Raw genomic sequence first — 7,414 nt, 5'->3', positions numbered from 1 at the left:
AGGTATAGGTCAAATTTTCAACATGGCATGAGTGATAGAATATAACTAGGATGGTCAAATATCGTATGAAACCAAGTCAGAATCAGAGCCTCAGTTGGAACAAAAAATTACGACAACAACAAAATCAGTTTTTTTTAATGCAAATTCTGAGGGATTTATCCAACCTTAAAGACCAGATAAATAAGGAACGAATTTAGCATTATAAAGAATCATGATCAATCTAAGAAAACCTAACGATTTTTGCAGAAAAGGGGAAGGATAAAAAGAGCATAAAACAGCTTAAATAGGGTTTCAAAAAAATATTTCTTTCTCTGCTTTTGTCAATCTTCCAGCAAACATAAGCTAAACTCCTACACTCAGCTCAAAAGAGGTATACACTGTCTCCAGCACGTGAGGTCCAAAAATGAGTAACAACAGTATGCATAAACTGACAGACTCTAATAACAACAAAACAAATATATGATCTCGTAAAAGTGAGATATTGAAGAGCACCCACAATTTGATGAAAACTTATAGCATCAGAAAACGAAGGGTTTGGCAGTATGATAGCTTTGGATATAGAGATAGGATTATCAACAGGTTTGCAATATAATATACCAGCTCGAGTGAGGATGTTAGGTGTATACCAGTAGGCTTAACCTCAATACCCAAAAATTAAATGAACAGTACCCAAGTCGCGAAGCTTAAATTCTAAGCTTAATAGCTATATGAGGCGTTGAAGCATAAAAGAGTTGCTACCCATAAGCGAATATGTTGCTGTCCAAACCACTGGCCAGCCCATGTGTTGCACTTGTTCCGCTGCCAATTGTTTGGCCTCTATTCTGAAGCAGATTGACCCCTATTTTGGTGAGTGTAGCTCTTGTTGTTGGGAAGCCAGTTGTCACGAGAACGATCCTTGTTACGATTGAATTTTAAGTTGTGATAAGACATAGCAAGATGAGCAGAGGGCTGCGGTGTTGACAGTAGTGGTGGCTGCGGCAACATAGATAAAGACAATAGAAAGGAGTGGCGTCCATAAATTAAAGAGTGTTCTTGTGTAAAAATTCATGGGTAAGAAGGTGGCTATAAAAATCAGTATACGAAAATGGTTCTGCCTTGGTTATAAGACTCATTACCAAGTCTTTGAACTCACCACGAAGGCCACGAAACATATATATATTAAAGTCTTCAAGGGATATGGATCGACCAGTAGCAGCCAATTCGTCAAATAATAATTCGGCTTGTTGCATGTATATACTTACCAATAAGTCACCTTGCCGAAGATCTTGGAAGGAACCATGAGTTGTATAATACGAGAATTAGACGGAGACATAAGAGCTTTCTCAAGAGTGCGCCAAACAAATTGCGAGGTATGACAATCTACCACGAGATACAACACATCCACGAAGAGAGAGGAGAGTAATGCACTCAAAATAAGTTGATCTTGTTGCTTCTAATGAAGAAAAGAAGGGCTAATTATAGAGGAAGAACCAACATAACTATCATAAACATGAGACGGAGGACACGACACAAAGCCGTCAAAGAAGTGAAAAACACCTTAACCAAGGAGATCGGGCTTCATTTGCATTCACCTATAGAGATAATTTGTGTTTGCAAGTTTCAATGAAACAACTTGGTGGGTGTTTGATAGAGCAACAATAGTTGGAGTTTGTGTTCCCATAATATGCAGAGGAACGATAGAAACTTGCGAGAAGGAATCATTGACATGCTTTGCAAGTGGAGGCTGCTGTTGTGGAGGAAGGACACCACTGGCAACAACGTGTAGATGGTTGGCCGGCTGGGCTGCCCCATCTGTGGTAAGGGAGAAGTTGATGGCAGCAGCAGCATAATTCATTTAGGAGAGGAAGAGAGAAGGTTGTCTGTAAGAGGGAGAGGGAGAGAAGAGTTCTGACGGCAGAAGGCTCTAATACTAAGTTAAGAATAATTAAGAGGCTTAACCTATTGGTTAGCCAACCTTTTCTATATATATGTGTAGGGCAATATACAATAGTAATGATGGAGATTACAACACAAAAAGTATACCTATAATATTTTCTATATATGTAAATTCTATAATAACTGTTGTTACACTATTTTGTTCCACATGCTTAGAAATGTAATAAATAATATTTCACTACAAGGATACCTCTACCGGGATCCACTTGGCATAACAGTATGCTGTTATTAAAGTTGTATCTTGCTTTAATTATAGTTTTAAAAATATTTGGCTAATCAATATACACTATAATTTTTATTGAATTCCACTTTAAACCTACTTTTTTAAACCATAATCATAAAAACTATTACAATATCAAAGAAACGTTAGCATATGAATGCATCACGTCTGATATATGTAAGCCTCTACCGAGGTCCAGGCATGGTGATAGTCACTCCATTTATAGAATGCGATCCTTCACTTGTTGATGGATCTCCACTATAGTAACTCTCCTTCATAATAAACGCAGGTTGCTTGGGAGATGGAAGAGTTGTGTCATTACTCAACATGAAAACAACATTAGACATTGATGGTCGGTCCATCGCAGATTCTTGCACACATAAAAGACCAATTTGGATGCACCTTAAGACTTGATCTTCATGAAACGAGTCGCCCATCAATGTATCAACTAGTTCCAGGGCCCTGCCTTCTCTCCATAGATCCCAAACCTAAAGAAATTCCCCATTAATTAATATGCTAAGTTGCAGTTGAAATTTTAAAATCGGGAATATACGTACATGTGATCTTATCACTTACATATCCAACCAAGTTCGAAGATTTACTTTCATTATAAAAATGATTGTTTTTTCTCCCAGTGATGACCTCTAATAGCAAAACCCCGAAACTATATACATCAGATTTTACTGAAAATAGGCCTTGCATTGCATATTCTGGTGACATATAACCACTGCAATAACATAGGAAAAGAAGAGCTTAAAAAATCAGCTGTTCAGAAAAATATAAATAAAAATTATTGTGAGATTTTAAAAATAATTTTATATTATTTTCTGACATGATTTGAAACTTGTATAAATTCTTAATTTTATTAATTTAATTATATAAATAATTAAACTTATGATATTATCTCAAAAAACTTAAATTATTAAATAAAATTCTAAAAATAAGCTTACATTACTCTCCAATATAACTCATTAAATAAGGATAAACTTACTACGTTCCAACAACACGGTTTGTGTTGGCTTCAATTTGGTCTACTCCAAATATTCTAGCCATGCCGAAATCTGAAATTTTAGGGTTCATTGAGGCATCTAGCAGAACATTGCTTGCCTTAAGATCTCTGTGGATGATTCGTAATCTGGAGTCCTGATGAAGATACAAAATTCCTCGAGCAATCCCACAAATAATGTTGTGGCGAGTAGACCAATCTAACTGTGACCTTCTTGTTCATCTGTACCCAAAGAAGCATAAATCTCATCAAATCAATGCAGGCTTGTAATCATTTTTCAACTTCTATAGAATGAGAAAAACTGAAAAATCCACAATATAGGGACAATTTGACATAATGATCGATGATGACATACTGAAAATAAAAGAGTCCAAACTTTTGTTTGGCAAGTATTCATAGATCAACATCTTCTCTCTTCCTTGGATGCAACAACCTAATATCCTCACAAGATTCCTGTGCTGAAGTTTTGCAATGAGCTCGACTTCATTTCTGAACTCATTAATCCCTTGTCCAGAATACTTTGCTAGTCTTTTGACCGCAATTTCCTTTCCATCATGCAGCAGACCCTGAAAATCTCAATCCAAATTCATCAATCTCATAGTTCAACATGTAAACTGAAGTGATGCTATGTGTTTGAGGGACTTCAAGGCAGGCTAGGCTACCTTATACACTGAGCCAAAACCACCCTCTCCAAGCTTGTTGGCATCTGAGAAATTATTTGTTGCCGCAGCTATGACACTAAGATCAAAAAGTGGTAAATCTGAACTTGTTGTACCTTCCTCAAATTCGTTAATTGGTAACTCTCTCGAGGAATGTGACCTTGAAGTTAATGATAGCGGAAATTCGTTTCTTCCTTTCCTGTCCCTGGCTGTCATCAACATGCAAACTTATTTCTGGCTGGTAAAACTTATAACTCAAGGTATATTTTTTTGAGCTCAAGACTATCAGAAATATTGAAACTCTAGCTCAGCATCACATTGCATTTTTACTGACTCAACACCCTGAGTTTAATAATGTTACGAAAAATATATTGCTCAGGAGCAACATTTGAAGTGAATTTGCTTACCTTTTCTCCTTTTCCTTACAAACCAACACACAAGGAAGATGATCAGAAACAATGTCACAACAACAGACACTATCAGGATTGCTTTAATTCCTTTATTGGCAAGAGGTCCTGACTTTTCATATTTAGCTGAAATTGAAAATATAAGAAATGTTTAGTGATAAGAGTTGAAAATTAAATCTTTCAAGCTGTTGATTTGGAATTATTCAGTACTATAAATTTATATTTAATTACTCTCTATTCTATTTTTTTTTTTTTTCATATAATTGAATACCATATAAATGTGAGAAATTAAAAAACAAAGAGTAAACTACAAGTATTGAATAATTTTCATCACCTAATTTGCTTGCCCCAAAAACTTTATTTACTATGATAATTTGTTGTTTCTATCTCCTTCGTAGGATCATACGAGCTTGAGACTTAAGTAAACTAAATTTAATTTTTAAGTTTGTCTGAGTAGATGAGACTGGACTATACTATACAAGACAAGAAATTATGATAAACATGGTCGCCGATGCAGTGCTTGGATCTTGAAGACAAGTACAATTAGTGGGAAACTAGCCACTTGACTTGCTTTGCCATGGTCAGATTATTTTTTACATGCAAAACCACGAATATATAGACGTTTGAAACATATTTATGATATTATTTTTTAATTGTAAATTAAAAAACTAATGCACATATATATTTAATTAAATAAATTAAAAATTATTACCATAATACACAGAAAAAATAAACAAATCATTAGTGAAAATTAAAAATTAAACTGAAAAATTAAAACATGGAAGTAGATAAAGATATTGATCTTATATTAGAGTCCATGAACTTGACCATGTTTAATAATTTTATTTTTTAAAATTAATTTTTTTATTTTATCAAACGATAATAAAAAAAAAATATGTATTTGAAAGTAATTGAATAAGATAAAAAAAAAAAGAGAGACTTTTTTAGGGTTACAAAAAAAAAAATTCTAATATTAAAAAAATATTATTATTTTATTTCAAAACTAAGAAAAATATTAAATAATATTTAATCAAAGATTAAATTAAAAAATTAAAATATAGATATAATCGAAGATATTTAATCTTGAAACATGAATTATAAATCTAATTACTTCAACAACTTTATTTTTTAAACTAACTATTTTTTATCAAAATGATAATAAAATATACACACACATAAAGATAATTCAATAAAACTAAAAAAACATAGACAGTAGAATTGGACATGGACATGTACCTAATTCAGCTCTATCCACACGGATGTAAATCTCTTGCCCCATATCTGAAAACGTTCTTGTGTCCAACAGTTCACCATACCATCTCAAGCATCCAAGCCCTCTTTCGTCAGCACTAGCATAAGCTGTACAAGAACAATTCCTCAAGCACTCTTGCTCACATTCTTTCAATATCAAACTCATGTTCGCACTCGCCATTGAAGTATCCGGCACCTTCACTCGAGCTAACTTGATGAACCCTTCTCCGCTGCGACAGGTGGACACGTTAGGTTTCCTGACACAACCTCCTGACCCGTCTCTCAGGTACCATTCTTGGGTTGACTTGGGTTCGAATCCGGGTAGACATTTGCACCTGAAATTATTTGATTGATATGGGTCACAGTTACTATTTGGACCGCATTGGCCATAGGTGTCACATGTTTCTTTTGGGTAGGACCAAATTTCGAACCATTGTTGATCGCGATCGTTCCATATCAGCCGCTGCGCTACTCCTGATTCGTTCACCACTAGTCTTGAAATGAAGGAGGGATTCTTGAGACTATAGGAAAAAGATACCTCATCAACACTGCTAACGAAAGTAAAATCGAAGATGGAGGTATAGGCCATTTGGGGTACTCCGCTCCATCTTAGTCCAGTCCATGGTCCGCTACGCCACCTTCGGGTTTGACTCTTGTATAGGAACAACTGGGGAAACCCACTTGGATCAATACCAAGGACAATGGTTCCGGTTCCCAGGTCATCTTTGGATTTCCAAGATGACAGAGACCGGTTCAAACCGATTTTCAGGTCCAGCCCAAGCTTCATACCAGGAAGCAGAGTATCTGTACCATGATCAAAACTCTGCCACAAGATCATCCCTTTGCTATCCTGTTGAACTAAGACCAAGTTTCCTGAATCCAGGAGCTGAGCCGTGCAATTTGTCATTGATATTGAGGCTGGAACATTTGAAGACCAAACAGGAACACTACTTGGGTTATTTTCATAAATTACAAGGTTACCTTGTTTGTTGATAGCTAGGACTCCGGAGGTACCATTGATAGGATTATCTCTATTTGCCACCCATACAACAGTTTGTTCTGAAACCTTAGTACTACGGTACCAAATTCCCACATAACGACGAGTAGGATTGATGCCTGAGCTAAAGAACCCGAGTTCATAGCTTTGTCCATTAGAGACCAGAACATCTCCATCTTTGATTGACTGGTTTGGAGCTATGATGTCAATAGATAAGCAAGAAGGAAAAACAAGGAAGACAAACAATATACTCAAAAACCTTTCTATAGGATTCATAATTTGTTTCTATGAGTAAATGACTTGGTAGTGCAGTTGGGGTTTTAATGATTGGAGCCAAAAAAGCCAACTACTAACGCTTCATATAATTTTTCTTGACCGATTATTAGGGTTGCTCAGGCGAGCCAGCCGTGTATTAAATGACCACTTGAAAGGCCATAACGATACTACGAGTTGACTTATAAAATTATATAATTTTATAAGTCAATATATTTATTATATCAAATCAATTTTAAAATTTTAAAAGTGATAAAATCATGTTAAATCTTTGAAATCATGTAAAATCACGATTTTAAACCCAGTTATATATATAAAATACAGTAACTGCATCACAAAATCAAAAACCTAACATCCTAGCCTCTGTTTCTTAAAGTCTTTCCAATGTTCCAAATTTTAAACAAACCATCACTACAATATGCAATCTGCCATTGGTTAATAGAAATTAAAATAGAACAAAATCAAAGGAGTCATGAATTTTGAATTTACCAACTGTTTTCATTTTCAAGAAATTTATGGCCTTTCTAATGAACAAAACCAGCACTTTTACAACACAGTATGGATGCATGTTTTACTTTCTTTCTTCTTGATTATATGCGCTCTTATCTATTATATAATCTTATCATTTTATTGCTTTAGTTTTGTGAGTTCCTTATGCATGCTTCT

At 34.9% G+C, this 7,414-nt stretch overlaps 1 pseudogene; it reads right to left on the bottom strand.

Moving 5' to 3' along the window:
- Positions 1 to 2,295: 2,295 nt before the first annotated feature.
- LOC118042792 (G-type lectin S-receptor-like serine/threonine-protein kinase At1g11410) lies at positions 2,296 to 6,781 on the bottom strand (annotated as a pseudogene).
- Positions 6,782 to 7,414: the final 633 nt, after the last annotated feature.

This window comes from Populus alba, chromosome 4 (genome assembly GCF_005239225.2).
Source record: "Populus alba chromosome 4, ASM523922v2, whole genome shotgun sequence".
Taxonomy (NCBI): domain Eukaryota; kingdom Viridiplantae; phylum Streptophyta; class Magnoliopsida; order Malpighiales; family Salicaceae; genus Populus; species Populus alba.
Note: the sequence above shows the minus strand (reverse complement) of the source record. Positions and strands in the feature narration are given on the sequence as shown.